The following is a 15,947-nucleotide window of genomic DNA, read 5'->3' as shown; positions in this document are numbered from 1 at the left end:
GGGAAACTATTAATACATAATCCACTTTTTGTATTTTGCATCAATGTAAAAACCTGAAACATGTACATGGAGTATTGGTCGCCAGTTAAGAGTACATTCTGATAAGCCTTTTGCATATTGCTGCTGTTTACAGAGGTTTCAGGATTCAGGATTTTACATTGACACAGGTTTCAGGATTCAGGCTATCCTTGCATTCTTATCCACGGAATTCGATTTGGCTGATACTGGCATTGGGTTTCAATATTTTGTTAAATCTTTATGACTTAACATTATGATGAGCGACAAAACGGCCCAAAATGATAAGAATGGGGGCTTTAAGTGCTCCACTAACTTAGCCTCTAGGAAAATCAGTCAGGCGCATTATTTCAGGGTTCAGTCGGTCTCACAAACTTGGTTCTTCAGGTAGGTGATATTAAATTCCGTGGCATGAAATGATTTAATATAATCATGGCAATAAGTAGTATCTGCTTCTTTCGTAAATGTTTATTTATTAGAAAAACTTGAAAAGATGTCTAGAATTGTATGGTTTGTTGTCTATGCTAATCATCTTTATTGATAAGACTTCCAATATTTTTTGACACAAATATCTGGGCAAGCAGCACAAAGTCGACCATGGCAGATATTATCGGTATCGATCTAGGCACACCGAATTCATGCGGGTTCCTGAAGGACAGATCGACGGGTTCCTGAAATGGCAGGTGCGGGGCGGCGGGTTCCTGAAGGACAGATCGACGGCACTGACGCCCCCGCACCTGTTATTGTAAAGCTGAATGTTTACAATAATGGATGCCAATACACATGATCTTGCTGGTGCTTACATTGTTTCTGAAGAATATTTAGAACTAATAATGGCTTTTCCTGTTAAATTTGCAGAGAGAAGGGATGACCATTCATGCTGAACGGCTCAACTTTCATCGTTATATCTCACACTTCCGTTCTGTTCATAGGGGTTGTGCTTTTGCTAAAATGCGTACAACATCTGTTAGAAAGTTACTCCCGGAGTATGTTTATCCTCTTAATGTCATTCTGTTGTTGTTTGCTTGCATCTATTGTACCTGCACTGAAAATGTCCTTGTAGATCATGGGGTTTCCTGTGTCCAGTTCATACACCTGACGGAGAGCCTTGTGGTTTACTGAATCACATGACTTCTACATGACGTATGATATTCTCATCTTGTCATTTCTCTTGAATTTAAATCTGCACAGTACCTCATGAACACATAACACAGCCTTCAATCATATACTTGATTTCTTGCTTCTCTTTCATCTTTGGCAGCGTACTGCATCTGCATTCTTCTGTCTAAATGTTTCTATATATAAATGTGTGCTTGTCCTTTTTGGGGATAGTACATCTAAAGTTTGTAGTAAGCTATCATTTCTTTAGCTCCAGCTAAATTTGGTGTTTCAGGTGTTTCATCGTTCTACAACTCAGAAGGGGTGATCAAAAATTTTGGGGAAATGAAGAAGTTGCTTTCTGCGGTTCGTGTTGGAATGAACCCAGTGTTACCGAAGATTGAGCAAACCGGTCCCGAAGAAGTACTCCATGTCCATTTGGATGGGTGCATTCTTGGTACTATTGCTTCTGCTATGATTGAGAAAGCAGTTAATTATCTTCGTACATTGAAACTTCTGGCACAATCACTTGCTATTACTGACTGACATGTCCACTCCTCATATGTGAGATATTGGGGTTGATATATATGTTGTTCGTTTCCATGTACTTGTTGTGCACTAACATTTATCGAATAATTTGTACACCATCGCAACGTACGGTCACTCACCTGTAACTAATTAACCATACAAAGTTGCCAGTTTGCCACGGTTTTTAACCTCTCGTGTTGTCAGCATTCTGTCCTTTGGTACCTTCTGTTGTTGCCCAAACCACAATAGTCATTGCCGTCCTCTAGTACCTAACGAAGGGGTACCTTTTGTTGTTTGTTGCCTTTAAAACACTAATATTTCTTTTTTTCGGTCATTGTTGAGACGTTCCTTTATTATTGTTGTTACTAGGTGAGTGCCCGTGCGTTGCAACGGAGACATATAATACATAAGTTACCGTGATATTATATGTTCCCGTTGCAACGTATGGGCACTCACCTAGTAATTAAATATTTAGCTATAACATACGACACGACAACAATGAGCGCACGTGACCACGTGCAATTGACACGCGACACGCGTGCGAACAGCTCGCGCGATCCGCGCGAGCGACGCACGTGATACGCGATACTCGCTAAACCACCATGAGTTTATAATACACAAGTATTAATAATCAAGTTAACATTTATTTATAAAAGCGCGAGATAAACTATAAACTAGTCTTAATTAGAAGGTCATAAATATTGAATAAACCACTAATTAAGTAATTAAAACTTGTGACGCGATAAGATAATATTACTAATATGGACATTATTATAAAAGTTAACACAATTGGAACGGGCTAAAATAGACGTTTAATGCAAAGGATATGGAGGTTTAACAAACTACGAGAGGTGGCGCAAATTGACTGGCTGAGGATTTGGCCGCACATAGTGCGGTAGAGAATCTTGCCACAGAAGATCTTGCACAAGGGAAGAGCTAATGGATGACTAACACGTGGCCATGTTTGGAAGGGGGCATTTTCCACGCATGTGTGCTGGAGGTTTCCCACGGCATGCAGTGGAGCCCACTAGTAAAGGTTTCGTCTTCCACTAATCGCATGCATGCAGGAGAACGGTTTTTCCTCATCCAAGAATTTCACGCATGGACGGAGGCTGCTAGCCGGCCAGAGGAGATCGCGGCTGACCGGACGGAGGACGCCAAGGGAGCAGGGACGGTTGCGCATCGACGCTGCGCAGGAGCTGTGGCCCAGCCATGGCCTTCCTAGCGACAGAACTCGCTGGGACCTGCCCTGGCCGCCATCCCAGGGAGCCGGCGCCTTGGCCACGCTAGCCCCTGGTCGCGGCTGCCTGGGCACCAGCCATCTGCTAGATGCGGGGGCACGCAACCGGCCTGATGTGTGGGGCGGGGCTACGCAGTGGCAGCAGGGACGGCATGACGAGGCTACGGAGCGGGGCGCGCAAGCGAGAGCATGACTAAGCAGCACGATGTAGAGAAAACGGAAACGGAGAACAGAGAAGGGAGGAAACTCACCAGAGACGAAGGGCTCGTCGGAGAAGAAGGGCTCGTCGGCGTCGACGTCAACGTGATGGTGTGGCTGCACAGCAGTATGAGTGCATCGTGCGAGCGCGCTAGGTAGCCATGGGACGCAGACACGGTTGCTGTGGGCGGCATCGCGAGGTGAGAGGGAGGGAGGAGAATGGAGTCGCGCAGACATAGGGACAAAGGCATGAGCAATTTATCCGTCGCGCGCGCGGACGAATAGGGAGCATGCGGTTGGAAAATCGACGAAGTCATCAAGAGCCATTAGGCAGTCTGCCCATGCACATTCACATGCGCAGGTGGGAACGTGGGAGCGGGCTGGCTGGGCTGGCGCGGCTGCTGGGCTACGCGCGGCTGGGGCGCGGGAGCGCGAGGTGGGCCGGGGAGGAGGCATGCTGGGCCGATGCGCGCAGATGGCCCGGTGGGCTGCGCGCGGGGAGGCAGGCCGCGGGAGCGCTGAAGTTTTGCGGGTCGCGCGGCTGCGGGAGGCCTTTTTCCTTTTGTGTTTCTACATTTTCGATTTCTTCTTTTTTTCTATTTTTTTACAATAAATGAGCTACATACTGATTGGATACACACCAAAGCAAAACATCGCACAAAAACAAATATATTTCCGCATGATGCATCAATCATTATTCCCTTATGGTTTTACTTGACTAGGCTTTCACATAAGTATAAAACAAAAATAATTCTCTACTATTTTGAAAAAAGAGTAGAAAAGAAGGAAAGAAAGAGGATAACACCTGAATTTGGTGGATATCAGAAAAGAAATTTTATACCCCCAAATTCAGGGTGTTACAAATCTAACCCCCTTAAGAGGAATCTCGCCCCCGAGATTCAAGAAGCTAGCAAGAAAACAAGGTTGGTTCATTGGCTGTTCACAACTTTCTTGAGTTGACTTTTCTATAAGATTAACTTGTGGACTGGTTGTTTTGACCTTCGGATGTTCATGACCAGCTAAGGCAATTCTTAAGGATCTCCTGGACCTGTGGGTTAGGACCCACACACGCTTTCACTGCGCCACTCTGATCTTGTTGGTTGATGTTGATCGCATTGTCTTCATTGGGGTTAGCGGCTAACCCCCTTAACAGGAGCGTTGATACGCACTTGATGATGATGTTGCCAACCCTGATCTTGACTAATTTGGAGTTGGAGGTTGCCAACCGGACAGGTGCAAGAGGGAAGGGTATAAATAGAAAAGGTAAGCATAGATGGATTAAAGAGAGCAGGGAAGAGAACCCAACTACCTAACTCTACGGCACTCACCTAGTAAACTGATGTCATTGCGGACCAAGGGCCACAACACATCAACACTCATCACAAAGAAGCAAATCACTCATCACACAAAGACAAACAACACAAGCATACAACAACAAACAACACGTTGCCATACGTTCCTTTTAATTAAATAGTAGTCCTCCTTGAAAAGGGAATAACTACTCCCTATGGTTGTTGAATGACAAGGATGAGAACAAGACATGTAGGATAGGGACATGAGCACAATAAGGGATGGAGTTAAAGCAAGGATTGTGAGCGACTAGGAAAAGGATACGACCAAGGGCATAATGGGTAGAACACTACTCTCGAGTTGAGATAGAAAGGGGGAGATTCCAAAAAGCAGACTTAAGATAAGCATCAAGGCAAGATCTAGTGATTACAAAGGTAAGAGTGATATCAAACAAAAGCTAAGAACTGCAATGCGGCAGAGGAAAAGGGAACGATCAAGAGCGAGATGGGTAAGACAACACTCTTGAACTGAAATGGGAGAGGAAGCTTTAAAATTGTAGGTACAGGATAAGCATCAAGGTAAAGATCGAGTGATCACAAGGGTTAAGGTGATAACGGACAATCACACAACAAATGATGTATTTGAGGCAAGACTTGCAAGATGTCAAAGAAGGGGGAGCAGTCAATTATGAAATAGATGAGGCATTATCCTCGAACATGGATGGGAAAGAGGAGGCTTTAAAGGGTAAGTTCAAAGTAAGCATGAAGGTAAGGGTATAGATATTACAAGGGTTTTTTAAAGGTATTAATGAACAAGGATGTATGAGAGGAGGTAAATAGGCATAAGACGAACGATATAAGTACCATAAAGGATGGAGTTAAGACAGGACCTGCAAATGTTAAAGGAGAGGGTGCGTCCATGGGCCAGATAGGTAAATTGCCACTCTCGAATTGAGGTGGAAGAGAGGGGAGTTTTAAAGGGTAGGAATAAAGATGAGTATCAAGGCAATATCGATGGACGACAAGGTGAGGGTGATAGCAAATCAAAACACAGCAAGGGATGGAATTAACACAAAACTTGTAAGGCGACAAGAAGTGAAAAGAAATCAAGGGAGAGATAGGTAACTCACAGCTCTCAATCTGGGTAGAAAGAAAGGGGAGGCTTTTAAAGGATGAGTTCAAGGTAAGCATTTAGGTAGAATACCTCAATATCGCAAGGGTCAAAGGCAATAATAGACAAGGGTATGAGAGAAAAGATGAAGGCATGGGAGAGCCAGTGGTAGGAGTACAACAAAGAATGGAGTTGTGCACAAGCTTACACGCGGTAAAGAAGACAATGTTGCCAAGGGTAAGATAAGTAAAACACTGCTCTCAAATTGGGATAGGAGATTGAAGATCTTAGAGAACAGACATAGTGTAATCACCAAGGTAAGATTAAGAGATGAGAAAGGTAAAGGTAATACCCAACTGGAGCACGACCAAGGATGGAGTTAAAACTCGCAAGCGGCAAGGAATAGAATACGACCAAGGGAAAATAGGTAAGACACAACTATGAAATTGAGATGGAAGAGAGAAGGTTTTAAAGGACAGGTATAATATAAGCATCGAAGTAAGATGTAGAGGCAACAAGGGTAAAGATGATAATCGTGAAAAGCATAACCAAGGATAGAGTTAAGGCAAGATTTGCGAAGTGGCGAAGTGGAGAAAATAATCAAGGGTAAGATAAGTATGATTCCAACAGAAGGGTTGAAGTAAAAATTCATTACCCAAGGAAGTTATAAGGAAACAACGAGATCACCAAGGATGTGCAAAATAAAATGACCGCTCATGGATCATCGATAAAGAAGGGTGGTCAAGGGCATGTAAAATGAAATATCTTAAATAGACCTTGGGATGTAAAGGTAAGTATAAAAAGGATGAGAGTATGAAAGATTTCAAGGAGATGAGCATACCAATACCAAGAGACAATAAATTGCTGAAAGGTAGCGACTTAACAACAAAAGAGGAAAGGGTCTCAAAAGACAGGAAGGTCATGGACATGTAAATGAAATGTTTATGTAGGTAGTAGAAATTTAGAGGCAAGTATTTGAAACAAGAGTATGGAAGGGATACGAGCATGTCAATACCAAAGGACTAGAGTTCGCCAGATGGTAGCAACTTAATGACGAAAAAGGAAAGAATCCCAAAAATACAAGAATGTTATGGTTAGTGGGCATCTACAAGGATGTCGCAAGCACAAGAGTGAGATCAGATCTAATAGAATAAGAGAAGTATAGACCATACTAGAATAAAATAATTTTGGCAAGGGGGCATATAGGAGCACAACATAGAATTAGTCGAGGTGACTATTATTTTGAAGCAAAATCAAGGATGAGGTGAAGTAATGATCAATAAATCCTTAAAATGGCCATTGCTACTCTAGGTCAGCGGTCCTACAGTCAGCACGGCTTTGATACCACTTATGTCACACCCGGTTTTGGAAGGTAAACCGAATGTGAACCATGTACGTGCCAGGATCAGAAATTCACGTACACGGCGATTACATAAATGACTCATCATAGCACAATGCTTCGAATAACAATAAAGAGTAAGTAATAATATAAAGACTAGAGTCATTTACATAATATAATCAAAGTACACAGAATAGAAACGTAGCCAACGTAAATAAACCCACCACAGGCAGCTGACTGGGGGTGGTCGCTAGCCTAATCCTCGAACTCGTCGAAGTCCTGGAACTCCTGGAGATCCGCCTCGACACCGTTCTCTTTCTTCTTTACCTGAGCATAGATTGCACCAAAGGCAACCTGGTGTTTTGTGAAAGCAAGGGTGAGTACACATCAACGTACTCAGCAAATGTCCCGTTTGACTGTAGTAGACTAGCTTTATGTGGGGTTAAGGTCAAGCAGTTGCTTTTAGTTGATCAGGTAATTATTACTAGTAGAGAGCCAGGTTTTAATATTAACCCAAGTTGTTAACCCAAAAGTACCCTTTCCAAACGGAAAGAGTACCACTTACCATTACCATAATCATAATCACAACCATCATCCTCATCACCACCTTTAAACCAACCATCTCTGATCAAGTATCTCTAATCAATGGAGCTCCCTTGGCCGCTCATAACCGCGAGCACGGCTGATATATCAGTTTCATAACACTCTGCAGAGGTCGCACACTTTACCCATGAGTCGTGATTCTCGTTTTGCCCGGGGATCATGACTCCCCATTGATCACTTCCTAGGTGGTCCGAGAGGGTATCACTACGTAGCTTTTACAAAGATTCCCTAGAGGTCATAGTCGCCCATTAGGTTTCTCAAGTTTGATAAACACAGTACCCCTCCCCGCAGGAGGGTGACTAACAAAAGCAAAACGAAAGAACCTCGGCACCCAGCCTCGGCAGAGCAAGCACTGTGCCTGGACCCCATTGACGGCACGACGACGAAGCAACTACACCTCTAGTTCCTCTAATTAATTAGCTAAGGGCGTCCCATTTCACCCTCATGGTTGCACTGTTTTTCCCGGGCGGTCATCCAACGAACAGGTCCTTATGGAGAGGCACTCGAGAAACCGCTCGAGCCCCCTAAAGTATCACCAGTCCAACATCATAATCATAGAGACAACATCGTATCATAAGTGTTCACATCATGTTCATTGATTAAAGTAAAACAATAGCATGAAGCTAACCATAATAATCCAAAAGGTAATCAAGGACAAGGTAAATACAAAGCTAGTCAATCCTTAGGTTGATCATGGTATGCGGGTTGATGAGTTATAAAGTAAATGGGACATAATAGGTCAGAGGACACTTGCCTTCACCAAACAGATGCTCAGGATCTTCAGCCTCATAGAACTCAGAGAGCTTGATCACATGGTCACCAACGTTTGATCTTCGATCCCTTGAAACTTGGAGATGGATCGCATTCTAATCGCAACGCGGAGCGAAGACGAACAGACACAAGCAAGCAAACACATATATGCATAAGAACATTACACCATACAAATACAAACATAATAAAACATGCAAAACAAAATTGAGCGCGTTACTACAGTCACGCGAGGAAAAAGAAGTGTCGAACTCGAAGCGTCGATCTGGAAGATATCGCATTTACGCTAAATAAATATTAAGTAAAACATTTAATTCGATATTATCAGATATAAATTATAACTGCTATTTAGTTCTGATTAAATATGTTACGCTAACAGCTGTCAAATAAATAAGTAATTTAATTAACACAAGAGATTCTAAGCGATGCGAATTGACGACGCACGAAACAGCACGACAGCGTGCGAACGACGCGCGGACAGGCGTGACATCGCACGCTGACGACACACGAAACAGCGCGCGCGACGAGCGCGAACGAACACGCCATCACGTGTGGAACAGCACGCGCGACAGACGAGGAAAACTAAATAAGTGACACGTTTATACTAAACAAATATTAAATAAATAGAAAGTAGTTAAGTTAACATTTATTATAAAAGCGCAAATTAAACATTACACATTTAATCTAATTGAGATATTAATCTAATAAATATTAGTCGAGCAAACCTTAGGTTGATTATCTAAAATATATGACTTGACGAATTAACCTTATTAACATGAGTGTTTATAAACGAAAATAATTTATTATCACACGTAGCCGCACGACACACGAAACAACACTGCGGCACGCGCACGGCGTGCGACAACGCGTGCGAACAGTACGTGTGACACTCGCGAACGACTCGTGCGAAACAGCACGATAACGCATAAACGAGGTCGCGCGCGAACAACAAATAAATAATTAATGACAAGTATCCTGGTTGGCATTAATCGCGTTAATTAACGTTTATATTTATAAAGGCATGAGTTAAAACTACAAACTCGCTCTAATTAAATTGTTATTTTATTAACCCTCGAACAAACCAATAATTAAATATTTAGCTATAACATACGACACGACAACAATGAGCGCACGTGACCACGTGCAATTGACACGCGACACGCGTGCGAACAGCTCGCGCGATCCGCGCGAGCGACGCACGCGATACGCGATACTCGCTAAACCACCATGAGTTTATAATACACAAGTATTAATAATCAAGTTAACATTTATTTATAAAAGCGCGAGATAAACTATAAACTAGTCTTAATTAGAAGGTCATAAATATTGAATAAACCACTAATTAAGTAATTAAAACTTGTGACGCGATAAGATAATATTACTAATATGGATATTATTATAAAAGTTAACGCAATTGGAACGGGCTAAAATAGACGTTTAATGCAAAGGATATGGAGGTTTAACAAACTACGAGAGGTGGCGCAAATTGACTGGCTGAGGATTTGGCCGCACATAGGGCGGTAGAGAATCTTGCCACAGAAGATCTTGCACAAGGGAAGAGCTAATGGATGACTAACACGTGGCCATGTTTGGAAGGGGGCATTTTCCACGCATGTGTGCTGGAGGTTTCCCACGGCATGCAGTGGAGCCCACTAGTAAAGGTTTCGTCTTCCACTAATCGCATGCATGCAGGAGAACGGTTTTTCCTCATCCAAGAATTTCACGCATGGACGGAGGCTGCTAGCCGGCCAGAGGAGGTCGCGGCTGACCGAACGGAGGACGCCAAGGGAGCAGGGACGGTTGCGCATCGACGCTGCGCAGGAGCTGTGGCCCAGCCATGGCCTTCCTAGCGACAGAACTCGCTGGGACCTGCCCTGGCCGCCATCCCAGGGAGCCGGCGCCTTAGCCACGCTAGCCCCTGGTCGCGGCTGCCTGGGCACCAGCCATCTGCTAGATGCGGGGGCACGCAACCGGCCTGATGTGTGGGGCGGGGCTACGCAGCGGCAGCAGGGACGACATGACGAGGCTACGGAGCGGGGCGCGCAAGCGAGAGCATGACTAAGCAGCACGATGTAGAGAAAACGGAAACGGAGAACAGAGAAGGGAGGAAACTCACCAGAGACGAAGGGCTCGTCGGAGAAGAAGGGCTCGTCGGCGTCGACGTCAACGTGATGGTGTGGCTGCACAGCAGTATGAGTGCATCGTGCGAGCGTGCTAGGTAGCCATGGGACGCAGACACGGTTGCTGTGGGCGGCATCGCGAGGTGAGAGGGAGGGAGGAGAATGGAGTCGCGCAGACATAGGGACAAAGGCATGAGCAATTTATCCGTCGCGCGCGCGGACGAATAGGGAGCATGCGGTTGGAAAATCGACGAAGTCATCAAGAGCCATTAGGCAGTCTGCCCATGCACATGCACATGCGCAGGTGGGAACGTGGGAGCGGGCTGGCTGGGCTGGCGCGGCTGCTGGGTTACGCGCGGCTGGGGCGCAGGAGCGCGAGGTGGGCCGGGGAGGGGGCATGCTGGGCCGATGCGCGCAGATGGCCTGGTGGGCTGCGCGCGGGGAGGCAGGCCGCGGGAGCGCTGAAGTTTTGCGGGCCGCGCGGCTGCGGGAGGCCTTTTTCCTTTTGTGTTTCTACATTTTCGATTTCTTCTTTTTTTCTATTTTTTTTACAATAAATGAGCTACATACTGATTGGATACACACCAAAGCAAAACATCGCACAAAAACAAATATATTTCCGCATGATGCATCAATCATTATTCCCTTATGGTTTTACTTGACTAGGCTTTCACATAAGTATAAAACAAAAATAATTCTCTACTATTTTGAAAAAAGAGTAGAAAAGAAGGAAAGAAAGAGGATAACACCTGAATTTGGTGGATATCAGAAAAGAAATTTTATACCCCCAAATATACAGTCTAACTGGTCGTTTTACTAACTTTGTTGCAGATAGTATCAGAAGCAGATATAAATAAAATCACAGTACAACACATGCATGTACCATACTACTCACCACGGACGCATGGAAGATGCGAGCTCCATCGATATGAAGCTTCAAACAATGGGTACTTGAAGATGTAACCAAATAAGCTGTTCAAGAAGATTAGCTGAGGAATGAACTGGTACTTATTTCGAATGAGTACATGTAGAAAAACCATAATTTAATAATTACAACATGTTGTTAAAGGACTGCTTCTTCACAATTGTTGTAGATTCTTGTCAGGAATGAACTGGTACTTGTTTCAAATGAGTACATGCAGAAAAACCATAATATATTAATTGCAATTGTTAAAGGACTGTTTCTTCACAATTGTTGTAGATTCTTGTCTCCAAATGGAATGTCATAATGTCTACTAAAATAAAAAGTGAATAAACTTACCACACATTAGTAATGTTCCTAAATTTTTTTGCAATGAAGTAACTAATCACAATCCCATGGTTCTTGTAACGCTTATCCTGAAGAACCTTCTTTATGGCAACAGTCTCACTCGTCTCCAAACACTTAGCCTATGAACAGGTGAAATGGCATTTGATTAAGAAAGGTGATTTATAGCACACAAGATATGAAGATCTAAAACATGTGCAGCGCGTGGAAAGCAACACCACAGGCAGCTACATAATAGTACATATCAAAGTCAGTCACAAGTTATTGCAAATAACCTGGAAGACAATCCCAAAAGAACCTTGACCTACAATGCGCTCAGCCATGTAGCTCACTGTCTGCAAATGCAACCAATAAATACACATTATCATACAAAAAGAACCTGACAGAATTGATCAGAACTCCACAATCTTATAAGTTTGCAGACTAAAAACATGATCAAATGCACTAAAAATAACACATTAAATTATGGTCTTGGCTCTCAATTATTAGATTCAGACATGCACAAAAACATGTAGAATAGTTGATAAATCATGATCAAATGCAGTAAAGCACTCACCTGTTTTGGTTGACCATTCTTGCCATAGTGGTGACAATTATGTGCCCAGTTTCAGTCCCTTTCCCATTAATTATGGTTGCTTCAACTTCCTGCATTTGGCATTCCCACCAAAGGTTACATCACAGTCCCGCATAATGTTGAGGAAATTACAGTAAGCCCGAAACAAGATATCAATGCATCTTCACCTTATCATCTCTAATCTTTAGCTCGTTCATCTGATCTTGCAACTTCTCGGCACCAATGCTAGTGCTGCTGCTGTTTTTGTACCCAGATGGGGCTACACCAGCTGAAGCCATCTCTGAAGAAAGCCAACGTGCAGCAACTCAGCTTTGCATTAACTCCACCGACTGAAGACTACTCTAACTTGTCCCAAAAAACAGGTCGAATCAATCATAGACTAGATAGGAAGAGAAACAGAGAGGATAGAGCTTCCGGCAAAATGCGACTCAAATCCAGGATGACGCCAACCAATCCCTCGACCACCTCTGAATTAGACGACCTTACCAACCCATGAAAACGAGTGTGAGCCCTAGACACGCGCATCGCCGCTTGGCACGCTCAATACCCGATCGTTAGCACATCGCATCGTCATGGAGTACCTCCTGCCGGCTACCGTCCCACTGCTGCTCCTCGGCGACTGTGCCTCGTCCACTGTTGTTTCCTGAAGGTCTATGATTATGTTGTGCAGCAAGCAGCAGACATGGCAAAGTCGTTCACTCCAACAGAGTCGTATGACTCCCATCCATCGATACAGGTGCTGCTACATGGCAAAGTCAACCACAAATCTAATACCCTGTGCTTATAGAGCAAGAAAATAGCTATCATATCCGTGTAGGCGGTACCGATCGATCCAATTGACTGATCAAGACCATTGCCAAAGTGAAACTACGGGACTAGCTGCATTAATTTCAGACCACCTGCAATTTTAGCCAATCAGCAGAAACTGAAGTTTCTGATACTGCCAGTAAGAACAGGATACAGAATCCAGCAGAAAATGGAACGTCCACTGTTCCCACCTAGTAAAAGCCGAGCACGACGACAGACATTCAATCAGGCCAGCGGCATTGCTCCAACTCCAGCATTGCCACAACGCTAGTCACGCCTACTCCATACTAGGATCGACAGACCCGCAAGATTACCATCGCAATTCGTCCCTGGGGCGACACAGATCTACCAATCGCCGCCGGACGCCAGGGGGAGCAACCACCGCGCAATCCGCAACAAATCTTAATAAATAGACATACGCACGGCCATCAGGCAGCCAGAGGCGGACGGGGGAGGGAGACGCACCTGACATCCGGATGCAGAAGGCTTCCCACCAGTCACCGGGAGGGTCGCCCGCGGCGGCAGACGACATTGCGACCGCTGCCACCTTCTTCTCCAACGCCGCCTTCCGGTGGCGCTTGGCTCCGCGCAGCGGCGGCATGGGGCAGACGGGGATGGAATCGAGAGTAGTCGCAATAGAGTAGTCGCAATAGAGGCTGCGTTCGTAGCATGCCCTTCATAGAGGCTCATGGCAGCAATCACCAGCGGCCAGGAGGATGCTTAGGGTTCAGGCACGCGAGAGTATGGGTGAGCCGCGACCAATAGGACCGGCGACAATGCGAGAGCATAGGGGAGGAGGGACCCATGGGTTAGGGTTTGGGAGCTGCCATGTGGCAGACGAATTAGGGAGGGAAGTTGGGTCCAAACCGAATCGGGTCGAGGGTAGTCTCTAGTGAGGGCTCATGATCAGGAGAGAAAGTGAAGACACAAAAAGAAAATAATAAATAATTTTTCACACGTCAGCACGATGTGGTGTCGTCATACGCGCCAAACGTTAACGTGGAGGGAGGAGGGTTAAGGTTTTAAAAAACCTGAAGAGATATATCATCAAACTAAGTTGAATTCATTATTTACAACATTTTTTCATAATATGTCTAATTAGAAATATTATATGAAGACATTTTCATATTTAGAAGTGTCTAGTATACCCACTAACATCTAAGACAATTCTTATAGTCTAAACGACTCCAATAATATCTTTATTTGAGATGGTTTCATATACAAAAGTGTCTAATATGCTAACCAAAATCTAAGACAATTCTTGCAATCTTAATGACTCAAAAGGTATATTGATTTGAGACGGTTTTCAATAACAATCTGTCTTAAATCAATATAAGACATTTCTTACTATGTAACTGTCTCAAAACACTTGTTTATTAAAGACGGATCTCCAACAAACCGTCTTAACTTACTCATCACCATATGATAAAAGACGGTTCTATAAAATACATTGATATATGTCTTAAAATGTGTGTCTTAAATAAGCATATCTCTAGTAGTGAATGAAGCTAGAAGAACAGTAGTAGCTTGTGCATTTTTGTGAATTTGTTCATTAATGAACATGGGACTATCCGTACTATCAAAGTGCATTCCATTTTCTACTATTTCCCATATACTTGGATGGAGAGAGAACAAGTGACTACGCATTTTGTGACTCCAAAATCCGTAGTCCTCCCCATCAAAGTGTGGAGGTTTGCCAAGTGGAATGGAAAGCAAATGTGCATTTGAACTATGCGGAATACGAGAATAATCAAAGGAGAAGTTTGAATTAACCGTCTTCTTTTTCTCATAGTCGTTGTCGTCGTCCTTTTGGGAAGAAGAGGACTCGTCGCTGTCGTCGTAGTAGATGATCTCCTTGATGCGCCTCGTTTTCTTCTTCTTCCCGTCTTTTCTTTTGTGACTCGCGCCCGAGTCAGTAGGCTTGTCATCCTTTGGATCATTGACGAAGGACTCCTTCTCCTTATCGTTGACCACCATCCCCTTGTGAAAGGGAAATGTGCCCTTGGGCCATTTCTAAGTATTTTGGTGATTTAGTGTCCAACACAAGTGCCTAAGTGTTAAAGGGTGGACAAAGTACAAATCAAGTATAAAGGTATGTTTCTCAGACTTAGTACACTGTTTTAGAGACTAATGTATTGTGTCTAAGTGCTGGAAACAGGAAAAATCTAGTTGAAATTAAAGATGGGTCTGTTCAGCCAAAGTCAGCTCTGTCTGGGTGCACCGGACAGTGTCCGGTGCGCCAGGCTGGCTCAGGCGAACTTGCTGCTCTCGGGAAGTGATTAACGGCGTACGACTATAATTCACCGGACTGTCCGGTGAGCCAACAGTCGGCCGGGCCAACGGTCGGCCGAGGAATCCGCGCGCGACGCGTGGCAAGCGCCAACGGTCGGATGGGGCACCGGACTGTCCAGTGTGCACCGGACAGTGTCCGGTGCGCCAACGGCTCCCAAGTGCCAACGGTCAGCTTCGCCAAATAAGGAAGGAGATCCGCACCGGACAGTGTCCGGTGGCGCACCGAACTGTCCGGTGCGCCAGGCGACAGAAGGCAAGAATTGCCTTCCTGGAATGCACTTAACGGCTCCTAGCTGCCTTGGGGCTATAAAAGGGACCCCTAGGCGCATGGAGGACAACACCAAGCATTCTCTAAGCATTCCTAAGCACCAAGACTTCGATTCCGCACATTTGATTCTTTGCGATAGCAATTGGAGCTTCATTTGAGTTGTGAACTCGTCGGGTTGTGTTGTGACTTGTGTGCGTGGTGTCACTCTGATTTTGTGTCTTGTGTGTGTTGCTCATCCCTCCCTTACTTCGTGCTTCTTTGTGAACATCTTTGTAAGGGTGAGAGACTCCAAGTTGTGGAGATTACTCGCAAGCGGGATATAGAAAACCAAAGAAAAAACATCGTGGTATTCAAGTGGGTCTTTGGACCGCTTGAAAGGGGTTGATTGCAACCCTCGTCCGTTGGGATGCCACAACGTGGAGTAGGCAAG

General features: G+C 44.5%; 2 long non-coding RNA genes across 2 annotated transcripts; one reads left to right on the top strand and one right to left on the bottom strand.

Moving 5' to 3' along the window:
• The first annotated feature begins 789 nt into the window (after positions 1 to 789).
• On the top strand, positions 790 to 1,747 carry LOC103643761 (uncharacterized). The gene is made up of 3 exons (XR_561268.3): positions 790 to 1,001; positions 1,079 to 1,158; positions 1,409 to 1,747. It is a non-coding gene; the product is annotated as an uncharacterized lncRNA (long non-coding RNA).
• Positions 1,748 to 11,628: 9,881 nt separating this feature from the next.
• LOC109943778 (uncharacterized) lies at positions 11,629 to 12,479 on the bottom strand. Its single transcript, XR_002266861.2, has 4 exons — positions 12,318 to 12,479; positions 12,133 to 12,221; positions 11,852 to 11,911; positions 11,629 to 11,698 (listed from the first exon to the last, which is right to left on the bottom strand). It is a non-coding gene; the product is annotated as an uncharacterized lncRNA (long non-coding RNA).
• Between the last annotated feature and the right edge of the window lie 3,468 nt (positions 12,480 to 15,947).

The sequence above is a fragment of the Zea mays genome, chromosome 1 (assembly GCF_902167145.1).
Source record: "Zea mays cultivar B73 chromosome 1, Zm-B73-REFERENCE-NAM-5.0, whole genome shotgun sequence".
Classification (NCBI taxonomy): Eukaryota; Viridiplantae; Streptophyta; class Magnoliopsida; order Poales; family Poaceae; genus Zea; species Zea mays.
The sequence above is the reverse complement of the archived record's forward strand: the minus strand, read 5'-3'. Positions and strand labels throughout refer to the sequence as shown.